The following is a 12,973-nucleotide window of genomic DNA, read 5'->3' as shown; positions in this document are numbered from 1 at the left end:
GCACTCAATCTTTGTCTCCAAACCGCAAATTGGTACGTGTGGGTTACTAGTTGTGCTGATTACATCTCGTAGTTGATGCTTGTTGGATTACTTGGTTAAAGATATTATATTTATATCCTTATTTATTATTATGACACCTCTGATCTTGAACATGTTGATGATGTGTGAGTATTAATTATTGTTCCCGAGGACATGGGAGAAATCTTGTTAAAAGTAATCATATAAAGTTGGTATTCGTTTGATATTTTGATGATATGGATGTTGTTACTTCTCTTAGTGGTTTCATGTGAACGTCGACTACATGACACTTCACCATGTTACGAGCCTAAGGGAATTCATTGTGGAGTAATAAATATATTATCGGTTGCGAGAGTGACAGAAGCTTAAACCCCAGTTTATACGTTCCTTCATAAGGGGCTGATTTGGATCCACATGTTTCATGCTATGGTTAGATTTATCTTAATTTTTCATTCGTAGTTGCGGATGCTTGTGAGAGGGGGTAATCATAAGTAGGTTGTTAGTTCAAATAAAAACATCACCTTAGCACCGGTCCACCCACATATCAAATCATCAAAGTAGCATACGCGAATCAACTTAGTATGATGAACATGACTAGACAGAAATTACCATGTGTCCTCGGGAGCGTTTGCTTTATATAAGAGAAACTTTAGGCTTGTACTTTTCTATAAAAAGGATTGGGCTACATTGCTTCACCTTTGCTACTATTGTTACTTGTCACTTGTTACGAATTATCTTTCTACAAAACTATCTAACGATGTTACTTATAGCGCTTATAGAGAATTCCTTGCTAAAAACTGCTTATCATTTCCTTCTGCTCCTCGTTGGGTTCGACACTCTTATTGAAAGGACTATGATTGATCCCCTATACTTGTGGATCATCAAGATTCTTTTCTGGCATTGTTGCCGAGGAGATAAGCGCCTTTGGTAAGTGGAAATTGGTAAGGAAACACTTTCGGTACATGCCAAAATTTATTGTTGCTTACTACTTTGAACGGTCACCCTTTTAGTGGCTTGTTCGGGGCATCTTTGCCTCGAACAAAACTTGAGGAAATTGTTCCTCAACCTGTTGAACCTACTGAAAATATTTATTATGAGATTCCTTCGGGTATGGTAGATAAACTGTTGGCCAATCCCTATAAGGATTCAACTCATCTCGATTACCATTTGATATATGTCGATGAGATTTGTGGATTGTTCAAGCTTTTAGGTCTACACGGAGAGAAAGTTAAGAAGACAGTTTGCCTTTATCCTTGGAGGAAAAAGCACCAACGTAGTACATGCTATTGGATGATATTGGATCATCGCATTGGAATCGCTTGAAGTTAGAATTTCATCATAAGTTTTATCCTATGCATCTAATTCATTATTTTCATAATTTTATTTATAATTGTTGGCCTCGTGAAGGATAAAGCATCTCTCAAGCTTGGGGGAGGCGTAAATCTGTGATACACACTTGCCCCAACCATGAGCTCTCAAAGGAATTGATTATACAAAATTTCTATGCTTGCTTTCTCATGATGATCAAACATTACTTGATGCTTGTGCTGTCGGTTCCTATATGAAGGAGACTATTGAATTCAGATGGGATGTTCTCAAAAATATTAAACGCAACTATGAAGATTGGGTACTCGATGAAGGTAAAGACTCTGGTATAAAGCTTAACTTTGATAATGTTAAATCTTTCATGGAAACTTTTCCTTTTCATGAGCTTAGCAATAAATATGGCCTTGACTCTGAGATAGTAGCTACTTTCTGTGAATACTTTGCTACCTATGTAGACCTTACCAAGGAAAAGTGGTTTAAATACCATCCTTCCATTGAAAAATTACCATAGGAACCTGTTATAATTAAGAAGGAAGAAATGATTGTTAACCATGTTGATCCAATGTTCCTACTCCTTACATTGAGAAACCTCCTTTCTCTGTTAGGATTAGGGAACATGCTAAGGCTACAACATTGGTTAATAAGGGTTATGTTAGAACACCTACACCTTCAGAACAAATAAATGTGGAGCCTAATGTTGCTATACTTAAAGGTCTTCTAGTTGATAATATTTATGGGCAGGTTATTTACCTCTGTGATGAAGCTGCTAGAATTGTGAAACCTATTATAAACAAATGAGATGAACTAGATAAAAATAAACCAGTGGTAGGCAGACCTGTCATCTCAGTTAAAATTGGAGATCATTGCTATCATGGCCTGCGTGACATTGGTGCTAGTATTAGTGCTATACCTTTTACATTATATCAAGAAATTATGCATGATATAGAACCCTCTAAAATTGAAGATATTGATGTCACTATTAAGCTTGCAAACCGTGATACTATTTCGCCACTTGGGATTGTTAGAGATGTTGAAGTTAAGTACCCCACTAATTTCTTAGTACCTGGTTCGGAACAAGATAACTTTTGTCCCATCATATTTGGTAGACCTTTCTTGAATACGGTTAATGCTGAAATTAATTGTGCTAATGAGAACATCAAGGTAAGATTTGGTGATCTTTCTCATGAGTTTAACTTCTCCAAGTTTAGAAAACAGCCACATGAAAAGGAATTTCCTAGTAAGGATAAAACAATTGGTCTTGCTTCTATTGATGTACCTCCTACCGATCCACTAGAACAATATTTGTTAGACCATGAGAATGATATGCATTTGAATCAAAGGAATGAAATAGATAGGATACTCCTTGATCAACAACCTATCCTTAAGCATAACTTACTAGTTGAAATTTCAGGTGTTCCTCCTTCACCCAAGGGAGATCTTGTATTTGAGCTTAAGGCTTTACGTGATACTTTGAAATATGCTTATCTTGATGACAAGAAGATGTATCATGTTATTACTAGTGCTAAACTTTTAGAACATGAAGAAAAGAGATTCCTCAAAACTCTAAAGAAGCACATGTCTGCTATTGGATATACTCTTGATGATCTTAAAGGCATAAGCCCCACTCTCTGTCAGCACAAGATTAACATAGAACCTGATGACAAACCAGTTGTTGATCGTCGTCTCAACCCTAAGATGAAACAGGTGCTAACGACTGAAATACTAAAACTTCTAGAAGCAAGTATAATCTATCCTATTGCTGATAGTAGGTGGGTAAGTCCTATTCGTTATGTTCCTAAGAAAGGTGGTATAACTGTCGTTCCTAATAATAGAAGTGAACTTATTCCACAAAGGATAGTAACTGGTTATATGATGGTAATTGATTTTAGGAAAATGAATATGACAACTAGAAAATTCATTACCCCTTACCTTTTATTGATCAAATGTTAGAAAGACTATCTAAGCACACATACTTTTGCTTTCTTGATGGATATTCTAGATTCTCTCAAATACCCGTGTCAAAAGAGGACCAAGAGAAAACTACCTTTACTTGCCCTTTTGGAACTTATTCTTATAGATCTTTGACTTTTGGTCTATGCAATGCACCTGCTATGTTTCAAAGATGTATGACTGCTATATTCTCTAACTTTTATGAAAAGATTGTTGAGGTTTTCATGGATGATTTTTCTGTTTACGGGACTTCCTTTGATGATTGCTTGAGCAACATTGATCTGGTTTTGCAGGGATGTGAAGAAACTAATCTCGTCTTGAATTGGTAGAAGTGCCAATTTATGGTGAATGAAGGTATAATGCTTGGACATGAGATTTTTGAACGACGTATTGAGGTGGATAAGGCCAAAGTTGATGCAATAGAGAAAATGTGTTGCCCAAAACATATGAAAGGTATAAGAAGCTTCCTTGGTCATGCTGGTCTCTATTGGCGGTTCATTAAAGATTTCTCAAATATCTCTAGGCCATTTGCTAATATTCTCCAAAAAGATGTTCCTTTTGTTTTTGATGATGATTGTGTAGAATACTTTGAAATACTTAAGAAATCTTTAAGTTCAGCACCTATTGTCCAACCACCTGATTGGAACTTACCCTTTGAAATTATGTGTGATGCTAGTGATTATGTTGTTCGTGTTGTGCTAGGGTAAAGAGTGGATAAGAAATTTAATGTTATTCATAATGCTAGTAAGACCCTAGATGTTGCTCAAAGAAATTATGCTACTACTAAAAAGGAATTTTTAGCAGTTGTGTTTGCATGTGATAAGTTTAGGCCCTACATTGTTGATTCTAAAGTAAATATTCACACTGATCATGTTGCTATTAAATAACTTATGGAAAATAAAGATGCTAAAACTAGACTCATTAGATGGGTACTTTTTACTTGAAGAGTTTGATTTGCATGTCATTGGTAGAAAGGGAGTTGATAATCCTATAGCAGATAACTTGTCTAGAATGGAAAATGTTCTTGATGACCGACTACCTATTGATGATAATTTCCCCGATGAGCAACTTGCTGTTATTAGTACTTCACATAGCTATCCATGGTATGCTGATTATGCTACATTCATTGTTGCTAAATATATCCCACCTAGCTTCACTTATCAACAAAAGAAAAAAATCTTCTATGATTTATGACATTATTTTTGGGATGACCCTCATCTTTATAAAGAAGGGGTAGATGGTGTCATTAGACGTTGTATACCTGAGTATGAGCATGAACAAATTCTAAGGAAGTGTCATCCCGAGGCCTACGAAGGACACCACACCGGTGACAGAACTACACACAAGGCATTACAATCCGGTTTCTATTGGCCTACTCTTTTTAACGACACCCGTAAGTATGTCCTTTCTTGTGATGAATGCCAAAGGGTTGGTAATATTGGTAAACATTGGGAAATGCCTATGAACTATTCACTTGCTATTGAACCATTTGATGTCTGGGGCTTTGACTTTAAGGGACCTTTTCCTTCCTCTAATGGATATACTCATATTTTAGTTCTTTTTTATTACGTTACTAAGTGGGTACAAGCAATTCCAACTAGTAGTGCTGATGATAGCACTTCTATTAAAATGCTTAAGGACATTATCTTTCGAAGTTTTGGAGTCCCTAAATATTTAATGACTGATGGTGGTTCACATTTTATTCATGGTGCTTTCCATAAGCTCTTAGCTAAATATGATGTTGACCATAGAATTGCATCACCTTATCATCCTCAATCTAGTGGTCAATTTGAACTGAGCAATCGACAAATAAAATTTATCTTGTAAAAGACTATCAATAGGTCCAGAAAGGATTAGTCTAAGAAACTTGATGATGCTTTATGGGCTTATATAACTTCTTATAAGAACCCCATGGGGATGTCCCCATATAAAATGATATATATATGGAAAATCTTGTCATTTGCCTCTTGAGTTAGAGCATAAAGCTTGTTGGGAAATTAAAGAACTTAATTATGATTTTAAACTTGCCTGTGAAAAGAGGTTATTTGATATTAGCTCACTGGATGAACGGAGGACACATGCTTATGAAAATGCCAAGTTATTTAAAGAAAAGGTTAAAAGATGGCATGATAAGAGAATCCAAAAACGAGAATTCAATGTAGGAGACTATGTGCTTTTGTACAATTCTCGTTTTAGTTTTTTTGCAGGGAAACTCCTCTCCAAATGGGAAGGACCTTATGTTGTTGAGGAGGTTTATCGCTCCGGTGCTATAAAATATAATAACTTCGAAGGTAAAAAACCGAGATTGGTGAATGGGCAAAGAACCAAACATTATATTTGAGGTACACCCATTAATGAGGAAACTAGTCTCATCCAAGTCATAACATCAAAGGAGCACATAAAGGAAGTCTTGCTGAACACTCCAGGAATGTGAAAAAGTTGTAGGTACATGGTACAGTAAGTAAACCGACTCCAAACATTCCAAAAAAGAAATTTCTATTGGTTTTGGTGTTTTAGAAAAATTATAAAAATAAAACAGAGTCCAAGGGACCCACGAGGGAGGCACAAGCCCACACAGCACCCCCCTGGCCGCACCCTGATGGCTTGTGGTGCCCTCCTGCGCCTCGTGGACTCTAAATTCTTCCTGAGGACGTATCTCACCTGAAAAAATTCATTATATATACCCACTGTGTTTTGACCACTCCATCAAGAGATTTTCCTCTCTTCTAGTTTCGTGCTGTTTTTCTCGTAGATTTAGATCGCCATGACTTCACCAAGCACTTCCAAAGACAAGTTCTTCAAGAAGGTCATCAACCCCTACCTATCAGAGGTGATGAAGAACCCTCAAGTCATTGAGATGCATGAGGGGGTGCTTCGCATTCGGGATGTTCAAGGTCCTGAGAAGGAGGGAAGCGAGAAGGCCAGGCTTGCAGCGGTGGAACATGCGATCTTCAAGTGCCAAGGGATGGTTGAGCATGGTCTGAGTGCTAACTACTCTATGATCACGGTTTTCATCTGGGGAAACAAGCTGGACACGAAGAGCGTGGGAGATATTCTCTCCAATCTCTAAGACGAGATCGATTACCTCCAAGATCAAATCTACGAAATCCAACGCCAAAACTATGAGTAGGAATCTAGGTTTCAGAGGATGAGCTTCGTTGCTGGTTTCAGGACTCCTGAGACAAAATTATCCTTCTATGATGGGAAGTCTATGCCGTGGAGCACGGAGGACACCCCTACTACACCAGCACCATGACCCGAGGAGGACGCTTCAGTACATGGGTATGGGAACCACCCTTGGCTTGGCCCCAAGCTTGGGGGAGGTGCCCAGACATTGTATAACAACCATTTCCACCATTACTATCTATCTTAGTTCGATCCTTAGTTATTTTGTGATTTAGAGAAATAAAATTTCAGATTCGCTTTGCTTACAATTTTTTCTTTGAGATCCATCTATTCTTGTAATCGAGTGTGGGATCTTTATAATAAAGATTAGTTGAGTTTGTGTGCTTTACTTGTATGCACCCATCATCATAGCATGTCAATAAAAAGAAAGATAAAGATCATATGCTCATCTCATGAGAAGTAATGACTACACAAAAAAGGGTATAAGTGATAAAATTGTTGATAGTAAACAAAAATTGTATTAGTCATTGTTGGAATCTAAGTAAGATTAAGATAGAGGAGATGAGACTCACATATAAATACACTATCTTGGACACCTTTTATGATTGTGAGCCTTCATCAAGTATTATATAATGATCAAGTGTTGATGTTGGACATGGAAGACAACGTAATTATGTGGGTAGTTTATATTCACATAAAAGTTATATGGTCTTGGATCATTCAACATGTGATGCTTGCTTTAGATCCTGTGCGAGCCCAAAAATTCCGCACTAAGTAGAGATACTATTTGTGCATCGATAACCCTGAAACCCAGTTTCTCGCCATGAGAGTCCATCATACCTACCTATGGATTGAGTAAGATCCTTCAAGTAAGTTTTCATCGGTGCGTAAAGCAATAAAAATTTCTCCTAAATATGTATGATCTTTTATTGCAAGATAAAATAAGCTTTGTACGATCTTGTGATGTTAAAGAAATAAAAGCGAGATAGAGTGCGCAATAAAGTTTGCTATCATAAGGGGCAATATAAAGGGATGTTCCTTTGCATTAAGAGTTCACACATCCAATAAGCATTAAGAGTTCACACATCCAATAAATTAAAAGCACATGACAACCTATTCTTCCATCTGCGAAGGGATTATCTCTTATCTTCAGGAGTTCAATCTTGTACTTGAGTCAATAAAGTTTATTCCTCTTCCAACCTATTAAACCTATAGTGGCAAGCACCATGTGATGAGGAAAAATTCAGATTTATATATCCAAGTGGATGTAGATGATTATGATTTATTATTATTGACATTATCCTTTAGGTAAATAAGTTGGGTGGCAAATCATCCAAGCCCCTATCTTCCTATGTGTCCTATGGAAACATGAGCTCTAGAAATATGCCTTGAGCGTGAGCAATCATACAAGATCAGATGATGGCTGAGTATGTGAACTAGCCAAAAATAAAGCTCTTACATAGATTCTCTTTTGAATTATGATGAATTATGATTGCTCCAATGGCTGAGAACATAGTTTGTTGATTATCAATAAGGTTTATGCTTCATACTCCAATAGTTGTGAATGGATTGTTACTTGTTGATGAAAAGCTATAGGATAAAATACTTGCTACCATGCTAATATTCATGATGCTCTCATGCTCGTATTTTGTTTTTATCGACACCTCTCTCTCAAATCATGTGGTCACTATTTTCGAGCTAGGCTTTCGCTTGAGAACAAGCAAGGTCTAAGCTTGGGGGAGTTGATACGCTCATTTTGCTTCATGAATTACTATTGATATATGTGCTGATACTATCCATTATCCCTTGTTACCATACAACTCTTATGCCATTTATCTTTGAATATGCAAGGTACATCATTGAGAGGGAAATATCTGGAAACTTGAATTCTAGACCGGGAAACCGAGAAAAAGTCAGAAAAATCAACTTGCTCCAAATGACCTGAAATTTTGTGGAGAATTTTTCTGGAATATTTGAGAATTTCTAGGCCAAAAATATAATAGAGAGGGGCCACCAGTTGGGCACAAGCCAATAGGGTGCCCGCCCCCCAGGTCGCGCCTTGATGGCTTGAGGGTCCCCAGCTGGCCCTCTCGCTACCATCTTCTCTTACATGGTGTGTTTTACCCTAGAGAAAATGATAAGTGATCTTTCAGGATGAAATGTCGTCATATCCAAACGTAAACCTGGGCAGAGGTCCATTCGCTCTCCGACAAAGAGATTCTACCTTGGCAACTTCCCTCCGGGAAGGGGGGATCAAAGCAATCGTCATCACCAACACTTCCTCCTTCGTGGGAGGACCAATCTTCATCAATATATTCACCAGCACCATCTCATATTCAACCCTAGTTTATTTCTTGTACTCAATCTTTGTCCCAAAACCTCAGATTGGTTCCTCTAGGTGACTAGTTGTGTTGATTACATCTTGTAGTTGATGCTTGTTGGATTACTTGGTGGAAGGTATTATGTTTAGATCCTTAATTATTATTATTATACCTCTGATAGTGAACATGTTGATGATTTGTGAGTAGTAATTATTGTTCCTGAGGACATGGGAGAAGTCTTGTTATAAGTAATCGTATAAAGTTGATATTCATTTAGTATTTTGATGATATATATGTTATTACTTGTAAGTGCATCTAGTGCCCCTTAGTGATTTTGGTGGTTTGAAGACTTATAGGTTAAGTATCTAATGTGTTTGTGAGTATACACAGGATCTATAAGTCATTGAGGAGTTTGAGATATTTGAAGAATATCGACCCCTAAAAATATATGTCTTCAGTTGAAGAAATTGGTCTGAAGCTGAAGAAATGAATCGCGAGGAATCTGCGATGAAGTTGATATTCCTCATGAAGATACTGATATTGAGAAGTCCGGTGTGTCCTGAAGAAAATCACTCTGAAGAATTTGAAGATTGAAGACTTACACTTTCTGTTTTATTTTCTTCGCATTTGAGTAATAGGAACACCATACTGTTAAAGGGGGTCGAAGTTACACTATGGAACGAATTTCCTCATGATGCTCAACCCAAGCCTAAATCCTACCAAAAGCCTCAAGTGAGGAATACAAGTGACATGAGGACTCTCACAGTTGAAGGTCCCGACCGTTTCGATAGCCACGCCTAGTCATTGGTCTTATCCATTCCAACGGTCATATTATTTAAGGGCATAAGTGTCAAATCATGCCGGGATGCTCCGAGGCTATAAATAGCCACCCCCACAACCACTAGCTGGTTGGCTGCTCCGTTAGAAACTGACACTTGTCATAAGAGCAACCCAATTCCTCAGAGCCTTCGAGAGTAATTCATCAGTGAGGAAATACACCATACACCGAAACCACAAACCAAACCTAGTGATTGAGCATCACTGAAGAAGTTGTTCCTGTGTGGGACTGAAGCCTTTTACCTTTGAGGACTGTGCATCCTCCAGACGGTTAGGCATCATGGTCTAGAGCTTTCCAGCAGTCAATTGTGGATCGCCGGGTGACCAAGTTTGTGAGGGTTTGGAAGTCTGCCTTGAAGACTTACCACGAGTGTTGGGCGAGGACTGTGTGTCCTTAGCTCAAGGAGAATACGGTAGGGACTGTGTGTCCCGGGACTGTGTGTCCTTTGGTTTCAATACCAAGCCGCTCCAAACCAAATGTACGACTGTCACAGCAGTTGGAACTCGGTCATCAACGATTGTCTTCACTGAGAAACGGGTTCTAATTCCTCAACTCCTTACTTTCCTCGTATTATGTGTTGATGACTTTCACTGCAACTGTTTGAAGAATTTGCTGAAGACTTTCTCTGAATTTCCTCAACCCCAAATTCTTCACGTCAGTTAATCCACATCTGTATTCTGCGTGCCTGCTCAGTGTGCAATCTGTTTTCACATTCTTCACTCTGAAAAACCGCTGTTGTGAAACTTTGCACTTCTGATCCTTTACTATTTCTGCTGTAAGTTAGTCATCAGTGAGGAATTTCCTCAAAAGGAATTTCCTGAGTGATGAAATTCTAAAAATCTCCTACTCACCCCCCTCTAGTCGATATAACGCACTTTCAATTGGTATCAGAGCAAGGTACTCCCTTGTTCTGTGTGATTTTGGTTTAACCACCTGGAGTTTTAGTTATGTCGACTGCAGGCATGTTTAAAGTGACTACAACATGTCCTACCTACGAAGGAAAGAACTTTCCCTTCTGGAAGAACAAAATGCAAATGCATCTACAAGCTATTGATAATGATCTCTGGTATATTGTGGAACATGGCGTCCCCATCATCTCTGCCAGTGTCACTGCGGCTGATGTGAAGAAATTCAAGCAAGTCGATTCTCAAGCGAAGAACATCATCTGTGGCCATCTGAGCCCAGGCTAGTTTGGAAGAGTAAGTGCTTTGGGCTCTGCAATACTGATCTGGGAGAGACTGTGCAAGGTAAATGAAGGAGTATCAACGCAGCGTGACTCTCGTGTTGATATTCTTCGCAATATCTTCAATCGCTTCAAGAGACATGACAATGAAAGCCGCCAAGACACCTTTGATCGCCTCACTGACATATCAAATGAACTGCAAGCACTGGGAGCTCGAGACATCACTGATCACGAAGTTGTGAAGAAACTGCTGAGATCTTTGGATTCTTCATTTGATACTTTAGTTTTGATGATTCAAGAAAGACCAGATTACAAGATGCTTGATCCAGCTGATATACTAGAAAGGCTAAATACTCATGAATTCCATCTAGAAGAAAAGAGAGATCTATATGGAGCAAGCTATTCCAGACCACGTGCATTGAAGGCTAGAGCAATTTCCTCATCTGAAGACGAAGACACAGATGACAGCATTTGTGACCCTGAAGAATTTGGACAGGAGCTTGCAATGCTCGTGAGGAAATTCCAGAGATTTACACGACGTGTCCAGTTCGGTAAATCTTCAAGAAGAGACATGAGGAAATCAGAATCTTCATCTGAGGACTACAAGAAACGAACCTGTCACAAGTGCAAGAAATCAGGTCATTACATTGTTGATTGTCCCCGTTGGGGAAACGAATCAAAGAAGAAGAAATACAAGGATGACAGTTCTGATGACTCGAAGAAGAATAAGAAATTTTCAAAATCCTCATCTTCAAAGCCCTCATCGCACAAGAAGACTAGTTTTAGAAAGGCTTGGGCAGTTATTGGCAAGGAAATGGACTCCGAGGCAGAATCAGAGGAATGTGATGAAGAAGAGGGTTCTGATGAAGACTCAGAATCCGGACAGGCTAGTCTTGCACTGGCAACCACTTTCGTCAGCAAGTCAATCGTCAACCTTGAAGAAAATGATAGCACCATCCGCACTGATGACTATGCTGATGACTTCGCTCCAACCTTTTGCTTCATGGCAAAAGGTTCAAAGGTACCAAATAATGCCTCCTCCTCTGATTCAAGTGACTGTGAACCTAATAATTATAAGAAACCTAGTTACAGTAAACTTGCTATCATTGCCACTAAACAACAAACTACCCTGGAAAAGCTTCAGAAACTTCTAGATAAAAGTGATGATCTGTTGAATGATGAAATGAACCTTACCCAGATCCTCACTAAAGATGTGAAAAGTCTTCAGTCTATATTTGATAATCTTCAGGATCGTTATGATACACTCCTCACTGATCATGAGAAGCTTTCCTATGAATTTATTCAAAGGAAGCTTGATCTTGAGAAGCTGAGGATGTCTCATGATGATCTTCGTATGGAAAATGATTCATTACTAGCTCAACAGATCAGCGCTGGTCAAGTTGAATTCATTCCTCCATGTCTTAAATGCATTGAATGCGAAACTGCTAATTCCTCACCAGAATCATCAAATGCTGCTATTGCTACAAATTCTTCAACTGCACCTGTTGTGTCTATTTCCTCACTTGAGGAAAACACAAATTTTACTCATGAAAATGCAGGGTTGAAGGAATTGTACGTGACAGGCATATACAAAAGCCTCAAAGGACATAAAACCCTTTGTGATGTGCTCAAAAAGCAGATCTTGAACAGGAACCCGAGGAAAGAAGGAATTGCCTTTGAGAGGAAATTAAATGTTGATGGATCTTATTGGAAACCTGAGCAGTATACCAAAACCTCTTGGGTTGCTGCTACTGGGCCTCCTTTTGATCCATCTAATCTAACTGGTTTTTATGTGAATTATCCTATTCCTCGGATGAGTCATTTGACTCCAACTATAAACTGTTCAAAAATCAATCTGGTGAAGTATTTGCTCGATATGTTGGAACTAATTGCAGGAATGGCCCTCCCTTGAGGAAAATCCGGGTTCCCAAAAGCTGTTTCGAAAATCTTCAGGTGAATGTCCTTATGACACCACCACTGAAGAATCAGAACCCTAGATCAAATTCCTCAGGAGGACCAAAGTGTTCAAGAGGATCAAAATCCTCAACTGGTCAAAACTATGCTCGTACCCGTGCTAATGCGTCTAACATGCAGGGAAACTACAAGGAATATGAATATGAGCGTTACTCCTCAAATCATTATGTTCATAAATCCTCAAACCAGTTCTCTGCATATTCATATGAGTACTTTAATCCTCCTACTGTTAAGAGA

This window comes from Hordeum vulgare, chromosome 7H (genome assembly GCF_904849725.1).
Source record: "Hordeum vulgare subsp. vulgare chromosome 7H, MorexV3_pseudomolecules_assembly, whole genome shotgun sequence".
Taxonomy (NCBI): domain Eukaryota; kingdom Viridiplantae; phylum Streptophyta; class Magnoliopsida; order Poales; family Poaceae; genus Hordeum; species Hordeum vulgare.
This window is presented reverse-complemented; position numbering follows the sequence as displayed.